The sequence below is a fragment of the Mustela putorius genome, unplaced genomic scaffold (genome assembly GCF_011764305.1).
Source record: "Mustela putorius furo isolate JIRA1106 unplaced genomic scaffold, ASM1176430v1.1 tig00000698_pilon_pilon_pilon, whole genome shotgun sequence".
NCBI classification, from domain to species: Eukaryota; Metazoa; Chordata; class Mammalia; order Carnivora; family Mustelidae; genus Mustela; species Mustela putorius.
In genome coordinates, this window is record NW_025421449.1 from 13,663,215 (window position 1) to 13,682,297 (window position 19,083).

Genomic DNA, 19,083 nt, shown 5'->3' on the forward strand with positions numbered 1-19,083 from the left:
GGCCATTAGTAAGGAAGTAGTTGAAATGGCTATCATGGAACGTTCCTTTGGCTGGCTCTACCAAGACTCCTCTCAGAGCAAGGGAGGGTGGGGCCTTGGAGGTGGGGAGTAGGGATGGGAAGTGAAAGGTAGTAGGATGGGGCTTGGGAAGTGGGCAGTGGGAGTGAGGATGGGGGTAGGGCAATGAGAAATGGGGAGCAGGAGGCCAGGTGCTGTTTCTGTTATAGCTCTAAGAAGTCTGGGTCCATGTACTCAAGATGATGGGGTAACCACGTTACCTTGATACTGGTAAGAAGTCCTTGAGTGGCCTTGGGAGAGAAGCAGCCTGGCTCCCCTGAGAGGCTTTGAGAGCCCAAGGGAAACAGCATTCACCATTCACAGGGAGCAAAACAAGCCTCAAGGCCTGAAACACAGAGGACTTGTACTGTGGAGAGGGGCTGACAGGGACATGAAGGAGAAACTGATTTAGACCACAGCAGAGGCTTAAAAAGGATCACACTTGAAAATTCACTCTGAAGTTCGCATTGCGTGCACCCCAGAAAGACAGACTGTTGGGAAGCAGAACGTAGATATAGGTTTAAGAATATTTAAGCTATAAAGAACAAATACGTCAAGGAATAAATGAATAAACAAAACTTCTAGGCACTTGCTAAGGGTGTCCTTTGAGGGCTGTGCTCTTTTCTCCCCTCTTCCCTTCAAGGACAAATCCCTCAATTTGCAAATACTCCAGCTCAAGGAACATGACCCCCTAACTTGATGTCTTAACCGTGACCTTGAGCAAGTGGCTTAATTTTTTTGTGCCTCAGTCTCCTTATTTGTAAAATGGGCACCAAAATGGTACTTATCACCTAGAAATAAGTGAAAGATTTGAATGAGCATCTATCTATCTGTCATCTGTCAGCTTCCAGCTTACTTTGTGCTATCAGGCATAAAGTAAGCACTTTCAATTAATGTTAGTTATTATTATAATAATGTCAGGTTTTTTTCTGGTTATATATACACAGTCACCAAATCACGTGAGATCTCTCCTCTGAAAATTCTTACCTATTCCTGTCATGTCTCATCGAGCCTCGCTACAACCGTATGTGCCCTTACAACCTTCTGTTGCCCTGACTCAAGCCTGATTATCTCAGTTTATCCTGTACGACTTTTCCCAGCAACTGTTTGAAAGCTTTGCTTTAGTGGTCTCCTTCTTATTTTATGATTCTTCAAGACTGAACTCCTTTGCTTGACATTCGAGGCTTTTCTCCATCCTTTACTATGGAGACACACACACACGCAAAGAGAGTTTTGTTTGTGTTTTAGGTAACTGGTAACTTACACATCTTATGTAACATTTCCTCCTTACGTTGCTAGCTTTTGTATACTGACCTAGTTTGTTTGTTTGTTTGTTTGTTTTTAAGCCACTGGCTTCCTGATTCACTGATGCCTGATTTTGTGAGTGTGTTAGCCCTCTGCCTGAAGTCAGTGTTTTAGGGAAGATGGATCCAATCCTCTGCCCCAGAAAGGTGGGTTTTAGTTTGTCTATATTAGTCATTTTTGTTTCACTCCCCCAGTGAAGGCCTATACAGACGTTAAAAAAGAATGGGCTAACTCAGCACATGAAGATGTGGAAAGGTAAGGGGAAAACTTACTATATGTATCACACACATGCACACACACACACACACACGCGCACACACACACACACACACACACACACGGTAAGTTACTACTATCAGTGGTTCTGCCCAGATGTAGGGGATTCCCAGGAAAGACTGACTTCTTTCCTTCCTTCCTTTCTTCCTTCCTTTCTTAAAGAAGTATGAGGAAGAAACAGTGCCTTTCCTGTGTCCAGACTCTGTCATGTCTGGATGTGACATGTGGAGTTGGTAAAGCTGTCTTGTAGCCCCGGCGAGGCCTCTTGAGAGCCACACCAAGACAGGGAGGAGGCAAAGCCAGGGGCCCCACAGAATAAGGACTCGGGCCCCATGTGTGGACTGCTGTCTCATGAGAACACATTTCCTTAGGCTTGAAGGCATTCAGTGGGGTTTCTTGTCACTTGGAGCTGAGTACTTTCTAAGTGATGGGTCTTCTTTTCTCTTTCACCCCCAGGAATCTTTCCAGGCTGAGGGAGGGCAGAGTATGCTGGGCTGGCCCTCTGATGATGCTCGCGACTCTGTTGCTGCCAAGTGTGTGTATTGGCGCTTCCTCTTAGACTGGTTGATGCCTGGAACATATTACATATTTTTGCAGCTTTTCTGTACCATCCTGGGTTTTAATAGCAGATTGAGAGAAGCTGTGTCATGGACTACCCACAGGCATTTTAGCCCAGAATCCCCACCATGTTCTCCCCTATGTGTCTGCAAAAACAAATGGTCAGCCTTCACAGCCTCTGGGAAGCCTTTCTTTTCTGTTTCTGATAGACGGAAACCTCCCTTGTCTACATGGTTTTCTTCTTAGCGTACTTCAATTTTTGGATGTGTAGCATTGTTTATACGGCCAATCGCTATAATAAACTCTTTTTATACACACATCTCATTTAATCCCTATGACAACCAGTTCAGCTGGTGTTATTATTGACATTTTGCAGTTGAGGAAATTGAAGCCTAGAAAGGTTAAATGACTTTTTCAAAATTACACAGCTAGTAAATGGCAGAGATGGTATTTGAGACCAAGTCTGTCTCGCTCTAAAGCTTTACTCTTAGCCGTCATGCTGCATTCTGCACCAAACAGTCAAGCCCGTACAGATGTGGGTTCCTGTGAGCTTCTAGAAAGGTGAGGACTGCATCTTACCTTCTCTATGTCACCTGCTCTGTTCACAGTCTTTGGCACACAGGGGACAGGGTGACATGTAGAGTGGGACCACTGAACTCAGAAGGCTTATTAAGGAGTGCTTTGGGATCAGCACCTGGAAAAAGGGAAGTGAAGGGAGAAAAGTGAAGGCAAAGAGAGACAAGGAGAGGGCAGGGCAGGGAAGGGAAGTAGGGAGGGAAGCAGGATTGGTTAGATGGGTGTGTTGATCTGTGTTAGAGTCTCAGTGGAAACCTCAGATGACTCTACAAAGAGATCAGAAGGTGGGATGAGTCTTCAGAGCTGATCCCATTTGGGGAGATAGAGCTAAGCCCTGATACTGCTGTGTGCATCATTATTGGATACGAGCTGCTCTGGGAGGGGGGCATGGCCTGGGCAAGAAGGCTTCCTTCCTCTGAGCCCCTCCCTGAAGAGGACAGCTGAGGGAATTGGGTGGTAGTGCCCCCAGTAGTTGGGAGAATAAATCCTTCATTCCTGAAAGGACCTGGTGCTGCCCACAGCCTCTACCTCACCACTCTGCATCACATTCTTTCTAGAACATCCTGCCCTGCACATGCCGCTACTTGAGGCAGTTCTGAGCTGCTACCTCTCTCTCTCAGAGGAAGATTTGGACCAGATACAGCTGGAGCCTATGTTCTTTACCCAGCATCCAGGAAGATGGTGCCTCAAACAGTGGAAGCCCCTGCAAATATCTTGCCTGTGGGGCTTGTGCACCAGATTCCAGTGTTTCTTGATTTGCTGTGCTTTCCTCTCCATGAGGCTGACTCTTTCTGTTCTGGGGGTTGTTGTGAGGCACCCAGAGACTGATGGACTATAGTAATACCTCACTCTCTGACCCCAGCAAGTCTGCCCAGTACGGCCCCACCCTGTCTCCCCTTCCTCCCCAAGCAGGGAGTGCCTCACCTCACTCTCCGGGGAAGCTGTTGGTGACCGCGGAGCATCGTGACTTGAACATAGCAAAAGCCTGACCTGTCACAGCTAGAGAAATGCTCAAGCTGCCTTACATTCCCCAGGCAACCTCCATCTTGGAAGGTCCACACACCAGATAGGCAGGCTCTGGCCATCTGATAGAAGTACCTCCAGGGAGAGAGTGGGGGCCAGAAGTATTGAGTGAGTCCATTCTTCTCTGAAATGAGGTCTCTGCCTTCTGCTCACAAATTTGTGTCACTCTAAAGAAAACGTGTCCAGTCTCAAGTTACTCCCATCCAGAACAGGACCCATGGTCAAACCAAACTCTTGGGAGTAGGCTAGCCATCACATTTTAAGGGTTAAAGCCAACTCCCTTTCTCATCCAACTGTGGGGTCAGCTGGGCCTGGCTGGGAACTGGGGACTTAGTCACAAAAGCAAGGAGAGCCATTTGGAGCAGTGTAAGCTGCTGGGCCCGAGGGTACCAGGTATCACACAATAGCCAAATTGGCTTCTAAGGGTTATAATGCAGGAACTCAAGATGAACCAGATCAGTGTGGATATAGATTAGACTTAAGGAAACTGAGACAGGAGCAGCACTTCCAACCCTAGCAGCTGGTCTCTGGTCTTCCAGACGGCCCATCCATAATGCTGGTGGCCATGGTGTCGTTGGTCCATGGTTGGAGAATCTGGAGGATAGGCAACTCTGTGTTGTGCCTTTGAAAGTGACTGCACAGTTACTACCTCATCACTCAAGAAACATTAGCTGAGTTTCTACTCTGTGATTGCTGCAGATTCAAAGCTAAGACTCAAATGCCCTCTACTTTCTATTGGTCGAAAAGCAGGGGGATGAACATATACGCTCATTGGATTTGAGGAAATCTACAGATTATTTTTACTATAGAGAATTCCAGACATACACAGAGTAGAATAAATAATTGTATGAAAGTCCATGTACACATCTTCTATTTTCAATAGTTATCATGATAATGCCAGCAGGTGTTATCTATCTACCCCTGCAGACTGTCCCTTCAGGCAACCATGACTTCATATCATCTCATCTCTAAATAGTCTAATATATCTCTATGTGGCAGTGACTTTTTTTTTTAAAGATTTTATTTTTCTATTTGACAGAGATCACAAGTAGACAAAGAGGTAGGCAGAGAGAGAGAGGAAGGGAAGCAGGCTCCCCGCTGAGCAGAGAGCCCAATGTGGGGCTCCATCCCAGGACCCTGGGATCATGACCCGGGCTGAAGGCAGAGGCTTTAACCCACTGAGCCACCCAGGTGCCCCTGGCAGTGACTTTTAACAACATAACCACAGTACCAGTAGTGAATAGTAATTCCTTTGTATCATCAAATATACAATTAGTATTCAAGTTTTCCAGATTGTTCCATAAATATATGTGTTTCTGAACCATTATTTGTTTAAACCAATATCCAAACAAGATGAATCAGGTGTATTTACTTCATGCTAGGGGTGGTAGCAGAGGTGTAGACATTCATGGCCAAGATCATCAGGAAGCACTGCCTGGATTTGCCTCTGGTGGGGTTGGCAGTGGTTCTGAGCACTTGCTTCAGGATTCCAGCTGTGTAAACCTGAGCAAGCAAACCTGACCAAGTCTCAGCCTCTCATCTGCATAATGCACAGTGTTGCTATAAATATTAAATGAGACAATCTACATATGACGCTTAGTGCATGGGCTGGGCAACAGTACGTGCTCAATAAATTTTGAATATAGTTATTATAACAATAATTAAAGCAAAGATGGTGATATTTAAGTGAGATCTGTAAGCATGTAGCTTTATTCAAAGTAGAGGTAATGCATATTTGCAGGCCGAGATAATAAACACCTTAACTAATTGGAAATCTGGCATATTTGTTAAATGGTGAGAAGGCCCATGAGTTGGGGGGGGGTGTCAGGAGAAGAGACTGGTGATATAGGTTGTGGGCCGACCATACATCAAGGGTTTTGTGGAAAGAGTTAAAAAGTTGGTGCTTAATCCTGTAGGCATGGGGTTGGGGGGTTGGCAGAGGTCTGTGGGGGAAGCCATGACCTTGGATTCCTCTGACAGCAGGATGGAGGGGCAGGCCTGGAGGAGGGAGACCAGACATGAGGTAGCAAGAGGCTTACAAGGAGACAGTGGTGTTGTGAGCCCACCAGTAACAACAGAGATGGAGAAGGAACATTGATGAAGCAGTCTGGATAGGACTGAGTGAAAGACTAAATGTCAGCAGGTAAGAAGAGAGGGAGAATTTAAGAACTCCTCCAGAATTTCTGGCTAACTGCCAGCTAGAAAGCGGTGCTTCTGACTGTGATTAAAAACAGAATTCTGAGCAAGTTTCAGTGATGGAGATAATGAATTCTGCTTAGGATGCGTGCAGTAAGAGTCGCCTGCAGGATAGCCAGGAAAGACTCTGCTCTTACGTCCACATCTTCAAATGCATGAGAAATCACTTAGAAGGAAAACTGAGAAGGAGTGAAACTTACAACTGGTGTGTCTCCCCCTCCTGATCCAGACTTTGCTAGGAAATCTGACAGCTCCTTGCACTGAGCAGATTCCAGGAGGGACTGATGGCCTTTTCAAAGGCAGCATCATAAATGTGGTGCTGATGGTAAGTGAATAAAATCCAGACTGATTTATTTAAAATGTGTCTGGTCACTGGACCCTGTGGTTTTGACAAAGACAAAGGACCCTACAAGCCACTAAACCACAATTCTTGAATGTGTCTAAACCCTTTAATGATCTGATGACCCTAATGCATCAGCCCATCATTTTATCTCACCTTTCTACATTTTCCCATTTCCCATCCTCAGCTCAGACCAGAGAGGCCTAACATGAGACAAAATTATTTGCTGGGATGTGGACTGATTCTGTAAAGCAACTGTCCAAATATGAAGTGATTATCTTAGGAAGAGAAGGCAATCCCTGTCATTGAAGGCAGGTTGGTGAGTCAGGTAATGGTATTTGAAAAGGAGGTTGATGTCTTGAGTTGGTGGTGGTGTGCGGGGCAGATTCAATGACTCAAGATGCTTTTTTTTGTGAAACCAAACCTATCAGGATTTAGGGATTGATCTAGATAGAAAGTAAGTTCAAATTCCTTGACATGTCTCCCACGAAGTGGTAGGGTTTTTGTTCTCTCCTCTTGTCGATGGGGAGTTGTGACCACTTCAACAAGTAGGATTTGGAGGTAGTGACATTATGTAACTTCTGCAGTTAGGTCAAAGACCATGTAGCCTACATTCAGTTCTCTTGTTAAATTTTATTCACGCCTTATCTCCCTCTTAGAATTCCTCCATTATGCAGCGAAGACACTCAAGTCCCATAGGGAAGGTACACTTGGTTGAGCTGGTTAACACTCCCAGCTGAGCCCAAACTTTGAGTCTTTCCAGCCCAGGTGTCAGGCAGGGGAGTGCAGAAGCTTCCAAGTGAGACACTAGCTCTTCAGAGCATCCCCAGCCATGATGGTTTTCCAAGCTCGGTGCCATATGCCATGGAGCTATGCCTGTCACAGCTCTTGATCCACAGAATCTGAAAGTAAAAGGAAATGATTTTTGTTCTATACTACCATGTTTTGGGGTGCTTGGTTATGTAGCAACAGAAAATAGAACAGCACATGAACAGTTCTGAGCAATGGAACACAAGTGGTAATTCACTGGGGGGTTTGTGGGTAAGGTTTTCTTCTCATAAGAAGAAGGAATGTTTGAAAAAAAAAATGCCCCTTTCTTCCCACCTTTTCTGATATTGGAAGAGCTTGATGTTTGGAAGGACTGCAGCCATCCTCAGACCATGTGGACAATGTCAAGAAAGTGGTAGGGAAGCCTTCTATGGCCTTGACAGCGTTTAGCTGGGGACTTCCTTTTTCAGGATTTCTCCTTACGCACAACAGTAAATATCCTTTGTGTTTAAGATACTTGTCCTTAGGTTCCCTATTTCTCACTGGCTGAGTTAATGACCTTTAAAAACTTTCTAGCTTAGAACTCTGGTTCTATTGCATTTCCCACTCTCTCTCTGCTTTTATCCCAAAATGCTGTTCTGTCCCTGTTCTGTTAGAACTCTTTACTCTTTTCAGGGGTTCTAACCATCGTGAAGAATTCTGCACTCATCTCCCTTAGCAAGTGATCTATGTTTATCATGGTATTCCATTACCCAATTCATGTTTTTTGCCTATAGATTTTTATACATTTTATCTCCTGCTAATTGATACCTATACAATACTGAATCCTCCAACAGGGCTCGTTTCTTCATTTGTTCAAACCTTTATTTTATGTCCCTCATTATGTTTGGTAATTTTTTTTTTCAGATAAGTCATTTTATGTATTTATTTTTGGATTTTATACAGATACATATTTTTAATTGCTTTTGTTGTTGCTGTTTTTGCTGTTGTTTCTCATGGATATCATTCTTCAGGTCTTCGAGATCTATTCTTATTCACAGTAGTCCTCATATTTAATGAGTGACTACTATACGTTGGAGTTAAATCCCCTGTATTTCTTGTTACTACAAGTAATAGTTTTTTTAATTGCTAGTATTTTTGAGAATTTTCCACATATTTCTTAAAGATTTTATTTATTTGTCAGGGAGAGAGCACGCACAAAGCAGAGGGAGTGGAACGCAGAGGGAGAAGAGGACACCCTGCTGAGCAGGGAGCCTGATGCAGGGCTAAGTCCCAGGACCCTGGGATCATGACTTGAGCTGAAGGCAGACACTTAATCAACTGAGCCACCCAGGCAATCCTAGCATTTGCTATATTAATATTAGGCATATCCTATTAGATTTAGATGAATTAGCTCCTTGAATCCACACAGCACTATGAGAAAGATATCATTACACATTAATTCATTTTACACATAAGAAAACTGAGAAAGGGAAAATTGGAGGAAGTTGGTGGAGGTCACCTCACCAGTAATGGCGTAAGTGGTGTTCAGATTCAGAGGTCTGGCTCTCGAGCCTGTGCTCCTAACCAATGAACTATAGCGCTTCAGTGGGAACGGGATTCCATTTTAGGGTAAGAGAAAGGGATAAAATAAATGCAGAAGTGAGTGAACTATTTGAAGATAGTTGTGGTAAATGTAGAAAAGGGAAAGTACAGGGGCTTATGAGTGTCTGACGATCTTATTTACCTGACCTGGGAAGATGAGAAAGACCTCCTGAAGGAAGTGTGGCATTTCAGCTGTGACCTGAAGGATGAACAGGAAACAGGTAAAGGTGTCGGGAGGGGAGCCCTTCAGATGGAGTCACCAGTGTGTGGGAGGATCTTGAGGATTCTGAGAGGCCTGGAATGGCTGCACATCTACAGTACTGAGAAAAAGCAAAGGGAACAAAAAATACACTCTGGACGAGGCTAGTGAGGTTGAACCTTGTGTGTCTTCTGAGGATCATGACTTTTCTCCCAGGAGCAGTGGGAGACTATTCATGGATGGAAAGAGGCAGTGACACACTTGTCTGTTGAACAGAGGGTGGTGTGGAGCGTGGCAAGAAGAGAACTGGATTAATTAACTATTTGGGAAATCCAGAAGAGAGTCTGATAATGACTGTCAAGATGGTCAGCTGTAGTTAGACTTCAGGTATAATTTTTTAAAAAATATTTTATTTATTTATTTGACAGAGAGAGAGATCACAAGTAGACAGAGAGGCAGGCCAGGGGTTTGGGGGTGGGAAGCAGGCTCCCTGCTGAGCAGAGAGCCTGACCTGGGGCTTGATCCCAGGACCTGAGATCATGACCTGAGCTGAAGGCAGAGGCTTAACCCACTGAGCCACCCAGGTGCCCCAGGTATAATTTTTTTTTTTGAGGTAAAATATAAAAGCCTCTATGATGGCTTAGGGGTAAGGAATGAGAGAAAAAGTTGTATCAAGGATGACATTCATGGCTTTTGTTCCCATAACTGGCTGCTTGTGATTGGTGCTGTTTGCTAAATTGTAAAATAAGCTGAAGAAGGATATACATTTGCTCAACATTTTGAGCAAGTATTTATTAAGAAATCTTATTAGACATTGGGCAAACAACAGAAAACAAAGGCCAATACTCTTTTTTGCTCTCATGGAGTTTACATTCTCCTGGGTAAAAGGAGAATTAAAACTAATCATGGCAGAGTGCCTGGGTGGCTCAGTCAGTTAAACTTCTGCCTTTGGCTCAGGTCATGATCTCAGGGTTTGGGGATCGAGTCCCACATCAGGCTCCCTGCTCATTGGGGAGCCTGCTTCTTCCTCTGCCTGCTGCTCCCCTGCTTATGTTCTCTCTGTCAAATAAATAAATAAAATCTTAAAAAAGAACTAATTTCGACTAATTAGTTTCAATAGTAAAAAAAAAATAAGATGTTGAGGGATGCCCAGATGGCTTGGTCAGTTGAACATCCGACTCTTGGCTCAAGTCATGATCTTATTGGTCATGGGATTGGACCCCACATCAGGCTCCACACTCAACAGGGAGTCTCCTTAGAGATTCTCACCCTCTGCCCCTACCCCACCTTCTCTCTCTCTTTCTATTTCTCTCTCTCTCTCTCTCAAACAAGTAAATAAATCTTTAAAAAAATGCTTTACTTCTAAAAAAAGAAAAAAAGATGTTGAGGAAGCTATGAAAGCTTATACTTGGAGGCCTGACTTGGTCCGGGAGGCTGATCCACTCTTGGTCCACACTCTCTATGTGGAGAGTTGACTTGGTGGGGGTGAGGCCACTGGATGTGGGAACAACAGTAGAGAACATCTTGCAAGGTGAGAATTCAGAGTGTCTTTGGTAGAAATGGAAAGACATGGATGAATCAGAGAGCTATTTGGTTTGTAAACTTGACATGAACTGTGAGGAAATAGGAAGCATCCAGAAAATCTACAAAGTTTTCTAGTGTAGCAGTTGGGTGGATGTTGGTGCCATAGGAATATTTCAGGAGAAACAAGTTTTAGGGAAAAATAGCATGTTTCAAGTCCTGGTTAAATATCCATGTGTAGAGGCTATTGGTGTCTGGACCTAGGAGAATTTCAGGCTGCACGTGTAAGTGGCGAGGGGCACACAAATAGAAGGCATTTGAAATGAAAGGAACAGATGAGGTCCTCTATGGAAAAAAAAATAGAGGGGAAGAAGAAAAAATTCCAGAGGCTATCTCATGTTTAAAGACTGGAATTAAATGGTAAATTTTAAGTGATGTGAATATCACCTCAATTAAAACAAAAACCAAAAAACTCTCAATCATAAAGCCTACAACTATGAAAAGGATCCTGCAGAGGAGTCTGAAAAGTAGTGGCTGGAGAGACAGGAGGAAGGGATCCTGGAAGTCAGGGAAAGAAGGAGTGGCCACATGCCTTCTGAGTCAGGGGCTATTTGTGCCTAATATGGATGGGAGGCTAATAAAAATGAAAGTTGTAAAGAAAATGTCCAAGGAATTTGTATGTCTTCTACATCTTGTTCCTACAACAGTGTTCGGTGATAATGTTGGGTGCTTATTAATTGCTTTTTGAAAGAATAGAACAAAAATATCAGAGTAGTTTTAGCTTCTTAATGGACATGGAACACAGCAAAGGGGACACCTGGCTGGTGCAGTTGGTTGAGTGTCTGATCCTTCCTTTTAGCTCAGGTCATGATCTCAGGGTTGTGAAATGGAGCCCCACGTGGATCTGTGCGCTTAGTGGCCTCTGTTTCTCACCCTTTGCCCTTCCTGGATGCTGTTACTCTCTTTCTCTTTCAAATAAATAAATAAATCTTGGGAAAAAAAAAAGAACACAGCTAAGAATGGCTTAAATACTAAGTAGAAGGTAAGGAAATGGAACCAGAGCTTGTAGCCAAACCTTTAAAGAAGTTTGGCTTGGAAATAGAGGAAGGAGGCATCTGCAGGAAACAGGCTGTGAGGTCCAAGCTGTGCATATTAAAACACACACACACACACACCACAAAAAAACAAGTCAGGGACAAAATGTGTTCTCATGCAGTTGGAAACAGTTCAGTAGAGAGAAACCAGGAAGATACATGTGAGAAGTGGGAGAATCACTGTGTAGATTCTCAAAGAACAGGAAGGGTTGCATGGGGACTGACATTTGCCAGGAAGAGGGACTGTCTTTTCCCTGTAACAGGGAGAAAGGAGACTATGGGAACCGATGGGGTCATATTAGTGGATTTGTAGACATTGTCCTCATGAGACTTCATGATCAGTAGAGGTGACACACATCCATAAAGAAACCACCTAGAAAGGTATAAAATTCAATGGCATGAAGAAGAGGGGCCAGAACTTCTGGAACAGTGGAGTGAGGACCTTTATAAATATCTGCCTCTCTATTAAAGCAGTGAAAACACTGGCAAAAACTGTCTCAAAATGAACTTTTGGAGAACTCTGGAAATTAATCAAAGGCTAGAAAGAATCTAAAAAAAAGTTTATTCAAGAAAAATGACTGACTCTTAGTAAGAACATGGAACTCTATGGCATGGTCCCCTGCCCTAGTCCCAACTCCCTCCCCCTACAGTCACAGGAGCCTTGAAAACTAGGGCCTTTGTAACCACAGCAGCTGTGAAAACCAACAGTTCTAAAAGCCACTGGAAGGAGCACACTGAGTTGGAACTCCTCAAAAGCCCCAGAGAACCGCCACTATGTGACCGCTTGCCAGTCCCCTGGAGAAGACTCTTGTACCATAAATCTCTTCTTCTTCCTTCTTTCTTCTTTCTTCTTTCTTTCTTTCTTTCTTTCTTTTTCTTCTTCTTCTTCCTCCTCCTCTTCTTCTTCTTCTTCTTCCTTTCCTCCTTCTTCTCATTTTTTTACGTTGAAATTTAATTCACATACTATAAAATTCACCTATTTTAAAGTATAGAATTCAATAGTTTTTAGTATTTTCAGAGTTGTGTAACTATCACCATAATCCAATTTTGGAACAAAAGAGTCAAAATCCACGACATGCATGGAACTAGACGGTATCATGCTTAGTGAAATAAGTCAAGCAGAGAAAGACAACTATCATAAGATCTCCCTGATATGAGGAAGTGGAGATGCAACATGGGGGGTTTGGGAGGTAGGAAAAGAATAAATGAAACAAGATGGGATCGGGAGGGAGACAATCCATAAGTGACTCTTAATCTCACAAAACAAACTGAGGGTTGCTGGGGGAGGGGGCTTGGGAGAGGGTGGTGTGGTTATGGACATTGGGGATGGTATGTGCTATGGTGAGTACTGTGAAGTTTGTAAACCTGGTGATTCACAGACCTGTACCCCTGGGAATAAAAATATATTATATATTTATAAAAAAATTAAAATTAAAATAAAAAAAAGAGTCAAAACCCCAAATCACCCCCAAAAGAAATATCATACCCATTAGCAGTCACACCCCATTCCTGCCTGTCTGCCCCCAGGCCCAAGCAAATAATGATCTACTTTCCTATCTTCAGAGGTTTGCCAGTCCTGAGAATTCATATAGGTGGGATCCTAGGAGATATGATGTGGTCAGCTGTCATGTGAAATAGTCAAGTTTAATTCATTGCGTAACTCCTGGTCACAAAGTTCTTATGTTTTCATCTAAGTGCTTTGTAGTTTTAGCTGTTACATTTATATTTCTGTGATCCATTTTGAATTGTTTTATATATGGGGGTTCAAATTAATTCTTTTTAGTTGTGGATATCCAGTTCCTGAAAAGACCATGATAACCGACATTGAATCATCTTGGCATCTTGTCAAGCATCAGTTGCTCATAATGTAAGGACTTATTTCTGGACTCTGACATCTACTCCATTGGTCTCCATATTTATCCTTATGTCAGCACCACATTGTCTTGATTAGAAAGTTATACCAGCAGGAAATTAGGATATTCTGATTGCATTCTCTTTTTCAAGATTGTTTTGGCTATTCTGAGTTCCTTGCATTGTTAAAAACCATCTTCTGTGCTCTGGAGCTAAAGTATACTGGGAAGGGTTTGGGGATAAAGAGGAACCATAGTTTCATTATTTTGCCAGGCAAAAGAGGCTGTGGCAGGGCTAAACTGAAGACCTGCCCTGAGTAAAAGACTGAGGGGTTTTATAGGAAAAGACAGGATCCAGGCAGTGTTTTGTTTTGTTTTGTTTTGTGTTAAGATTTTATTTATTTATTTGACAGACAGAGGTCACAAGTAAGCAGAGAGGCAGGCAGAGAGAGATGGGGGCTTCCTTGCCAAGCAGAGAGTCCCATGCGGGGGCTCGATCCGGACCCTGGGATCATGATTGAGCTGAAGGCAGAGGCTTTAACCCACAGAGCCATCCAGGTGCCCCGATCCAGGCAGTTTTGATAAGAATCTGGCATATGCCTCCAGCTACCTTCGTGGTCTTCAAGGAGATCTGCTGCCTAGCCCTGGCGCTGGCCTTCCCACTCTTGTTACCAAGTATACACTGAGGTCAGCAAGATGTCAATATCAATACGGAGCTCCTGGAACAAATGATTCTAGAGAAAAACAAGAGAAAGGGAGGGGGAGGCTTTGAGAATGAGGAAGAGAAAACAGCGTTCAGTTTAATTATTATTATTATTATTTTTTAAAATTTTATTTACCTGACAGACAGAGATCACAAGTAGGCAGAGAGGCAGGCAGAGAGAGAGGAGGAAGCAGGCTCCCCGCAGAGCAGAGAGCCCGATGCGGGGCTCGATCCCAGGACCCTGGGATCATGACCTGAGCTGAAGGCAGAGGCTTTAATCCACTGAGCCACCCAGGCGCCTCCAGTGTTCAGTTTAAAGTCAAGCCTTGCTGAAATACTAATGTGTCCATCTTAATTTTCATCCACTTTTACTCTTTTACAGCAGTTTCCCCTGGATTTCCATAGGTATATTAGAACCAGTTTCATAATTTTTGCAACCAAAAAAAAAAAAAAGGGCAGCTATAATTTCAATAAGTATTCTATCAAATCTATATTTCGGTTTGGCAGTGTCGCCACTTAACACTGTTAAGCCTTCTGATGCATTAATGGGAAGTGTTGTTTCTTTTATTTTGGCCTTCTTTAATTCTTTTCAACAATATTTTGAAGTTTCAGGGTGCAAGTCTTGTACCTTTGTTAAATGCATCCCTAAGTATTCTTAGCCTATAATACATACCAAGGAATATTATTCTGTTTTCTGTCATTTTCAGATTATTCACAGCTATGGTATAGAGATGATACTGAGTTTTGTATATCGATCTTGATTCTGCGACCTTGCCAACTTGTCTTTGGCTTTTGACAATTTATTACATGTCTAGGTTTGGATGTCTTTGTGTTTAACTTGAAGTTTGTTGAATGGCTTGGATGTGAAGACCAATGTTTTTCATCTCCAGGATCTGGATTCTAGTTTGAGTAAGAATACATAGCTGTGTGTTGTTCAGAACATCTAACCAGTGATATGTTCTTAGAAGCCTTGCTCTTTGTTTATTCCTTATTTTCTTCCTTTCCCCCATTTTCTCTCTTTCATTGGCCTTTTTCTCTTAACATTTTATTTTGAAATGTTTGGGAGATTCACATGTAATGCAGAAGGGTACCTACAATGCATAGCCATGAGGGTATATTCCTGGCTTAAACAAACATACACTATCAATTTGGTTGAAGATACTTGTGGGTTTTTCTTTCTCTTAAAGTTTCTATCCTCTGGAGTATTTAGGTTTAGTTTTAGACTGTATTTCTTCCATCCTCCTTAAATTTCCTATGAATGTGCTTCCATTGGTTTGTTGGGCCTGGGAAAAATATTCTCTTCCTGACGCTTTCGGGGTCTCCCATCTCAGCATTTTAATTCAAGTCAGCTGGAGGAGGTCATCAAGAGGGTGCAGCCTCCACTTAGCCCGTGGGCTGGATCCCAGCAATTAAGGGCTCCTCCCCATCTCCAGTCCTTGGTTTGTGCGTTCTGCTCACCATGCCTAAGGTGGGAGCTGTTTCAGGAACATCGTTGGAGAGAGGAAGGTGTTAAGGCCGACTAGATGATACATATACCTGCCTGAATGCAGTGAAGTCTTCTGTGTAAACTTGAAGATTTTGGGGGCCACTTTGGAGATCTACTTGTCTTGTGTCCACCCAAGCAAGCCTCATAACTAAGTTTCTTTGCTTATTAAACCTGCCACCTACCAACCTGGAGTGACCTTTTTCTTCGCTCTTTCCTTGCCCTCCGCCTACGGGGCTCAGTTGGCAAACCAACTCGATCCCTACAAAACCGAACTGGGTCTGCCATGCCATCTGAAAACCCCCAGACATTCGGCTTCCCACTGCCTGATTTCTTTTTCAGGAGAGGCTGTGGATGGAAGGCGATGATACAAAGTATCTGCACTGCCTTCTGGCCTCTGTGACTGAATCTGGATTTCGAATCACTGCAGAAAGATCCCAGGTTTGTTTTACCTGTCCGTGGACATTAGAGGACAGGCAGATGCAGGGGGTACCGAGTCTGCAAATTCAAACTCATCTTCTTGCAGAGGTTATCCAGAGTGTCCCCAGTTTTTTCAAGTGAGTAAACAGAGGTCCAGCCAACATGAGACTGGTCTGTACCTTGGTTCATACCATGTGGGTAGGTAAGAGTTGTGGTTAGGCACAATACCAGCAGCCTTGCATTAATCTGGGTGTAATATTTTAAAAATGACACTTAAGGGAGGTCAGTGTAAAAATGTGTGCTTAGCTTCTTCATATGGATGGCATGCAACCTTTGTGTACTAATTAGAACAACCATTCATGAGTCCCGGGGTTAGGAGGTCTGCTACCCCACAAGCTCTCACACAGAGAACCCAGACATCATGGGCTGTATGTGGTCACCAGCCAGGGGCCCCTAGAAGGATGCTCCAAGAGTTCCTCCTCCACTGTTAGGTTCTTCAGCAAGTCCTGATCGCTCCACGGCTTTGTGCCTTGTGGATTATTGCTCCACATCTCTCTTCTGTGTGTCTTGTGTTCTGGTGGTTGAACTTTGGACTTCTCAAGGCTGACACCTCTCTGGCTCTTTCCAAGGCCCTGTTTCTGTTGTCAACTGTGCCTTCTTCCTTTGGAGCAGGTCCTTCCCCACAACCTTCCCCTTCCCCCCTTTCCTGGCCTCAACTGAGTCTCCAGCTCTCTGTTAAGGGAAAAAAAACGGCTGGAGGGTATTGCACTTTGAGGCTTCATGGGACACCACCACAGGAAGGGAAGGGCTCGGCACTGGCTCCCTCCACCAGCCTCTAGGCTCAGCTGGGTGCACATAAACCCCATGCCAACTCGGGTCACTATCTGAGTCCCTATGGGTCAAACCACCTAACTCTGGACATCCTGGGGGCTGCTCAAGTCCCCCATCCATGTGTTCTTCCTCTCCTCTGTGGCTACAAAATGGGACTCCCTGGGTCAGCACAATGCTTCCTGCTAAGCCTCAGAGAAGTGGAGTGGCTTTGCTCAAAACACAGTCTGCGTTTTTTCGAGGATTGGCCAATTGTGTAGCACTGAGGTCCTAAAAGCTTTTTGAGTGCCAGTGTCTGTGCATTTAGGCTTACTTTCCATCCTTTGTAAACAGCAATGGAGCAGAGTGTACTCTAAGGACAAAGCAACAGGAAATCTTCTGAGACTCGAAGTCCTTTGGAGTGATGAGGTGGGTGCTGGCAGAGCCATTTCTGAAAGTAGAGTGCCATCATGGGCCTCAGGCTCCCCCCGTGCTACTGAGGCTGGACTCCTCACACTTTCTGGTCTCCCTGCTGCTGCCCTTGGCCCCAAAGGTGCCCTTCCCTCCCCTGCTGGCCTTCTCCTGGGGCTTAGCCGATACTCCAGACTTGCCGGCTCTTCTCTCTGGGTCCATCTGGGGCAACAGCCTCCATCAGGTACTGTCCTGGAAGATAAGGTCCCTGAGGGCAGTGCTCTTTGCTCCTTCCTTGTTGTATCCCCCAGCTCCTGGAAGGGTGCCTGGCACACAGTCATTGGTCTGTTAGATGTAGCAAGCCAGTTACAATCTGATTCTCAGTTCTGATACTGTTAGCTGTAATAACCCTGACTCAGGGTTATTATTTTGTTGTTGCTATCATTATTATTTATTTATATTTTTAATTAACATATAATGTATTATATGCCCCAAGGATACAGGTCTGTGAATCATGAGGCTTACGCATTTCACAGCACTCACCATAGCACATACCCTCTCCAATGTCCGTAACCCAGCCACCCTCTCCCTACACCACACCCCCACAGAAACCCTCAGTTTGTTTCGTAAGATTAAGAGTTTTTAATGGTTTGTCTCCCTCCCGATCCCTTCTTATTTCATTTTTTCTCTCACTTCCCCCCATGATCTCCTGCCCTGCCTCTCAAATTCCTCATATCAGGGAGATCATATGATAATTGTCTCTGATGGACTTATTTCACTCAACATATACTCTCTAGCTTCATCCATGTCATTGCAAACGGCAAGATTTAATTTCTTTTGATGCCTGCATAGTATTCCATTGTACACACACACACACACACACACACACACACACCACATCTTCTTTATCCATTCAACTTCCAATGGAGATCTAGATTCTTTCCATGGTTTGGCTATTGTGGACATTGCTGCTATAAACATTCAGGTGCACATGCCCCTTCGGATCACTACATTTGTATTTTTGGGGTAAATACCCAGTAGTGTGATTGCTGGGTCGTAGGTAGCTCTATTTTCAACTTTTTGAGGAACCTCCATGCTGTTTTCCAGAGTGGCTGCTTCAGCTTGCATTCCCACCAACAATGTCAGAGGGTTCCCCTTTCTCCACATCCTTGCCAACACTGTTGGCTGGTTAATTTTAGCCATTCTGACCAGTGTATAAGGTGGTATCTCATGTGGTTTTGATTTGTATTTCCCTGATGCTGAGTGATGTTGAACATGTTTTCATGTGTCTGCTGGCTATCTGGATATCTTCTTTGGAGAAATGTTTGTTCATGTCCTCTGCCCATTTCCTGATTGGATTATTTGTTCTTTGGATGTTGAGTTTGATAAGTTCCTTATAGATTTTGGATAATAGCCCATCTGATATGTCATTTGCAAATATCTTCTCCAATTCTGTCAGTTATCTTTTGGTTTTATTGACTATTTCTTTTGCTGTGCAAAAGCTTTTGATCTTGATGAAGTCCCAATAGTTCATTTTTGCCCTTGCTTCCTTTGGCTTGCCTTTCTAGGAAGAAGTTTATCATTATTATTATTACATGTTGAGATCTTGGAGAAGTGTGCAGCTTTGGATTCAGGCTCAATGTTACATTTGGAAGATTGACAAGTCCCTTGTAACCACCAGAAATGACTGTTGTATCTGTCTGTGGGTGAGAGCGGACATCTCTAGGTGTGGCTCCATCCTTTTGAGAACCTGAAATCCACTCTGGCATCCACACTCAAAACTTCTGTTCTTTCTCTCCTTGCAGAGAACCAAGTGGAAGGTGGGCCTGGGAAGGGCCTGCTAGAAACAAACTAAGGTCTGAGGAATAGTCTCAGAGTGGTGAGCCCTGGGGGCAAGTAGGACCCCTCCTGA

At 43.8% G+C, this 19,083-nt stretch overlaps 1 long non-coding RNA gene across 2 annotated transcripts in view; it reads left to right on the top strand.

The window, feature by feature from the left end:
• The window catches only part of LOC106007169, a 144,423-nt gene that overhangs the window by 73,609 nt on the left and 51,731 nt on the right, over window positions 1-19,083 (top strand). The window contains exon 2 of one of the 2 annotated variants that reach the window (XR_006607721.1): window positions 1,404-1,508. The exons of the other annotated variant lie outside the window; for it this stretch is intronic. This is a non-coding gene — a long non-coding RNA (uncharacterized LOC106007169). The remainder of the gene's footprint in view (window positions 1-1,403; window positions 1,509-19,083) is intronic. 2 annotated transcript variants of the gene reach the window in all.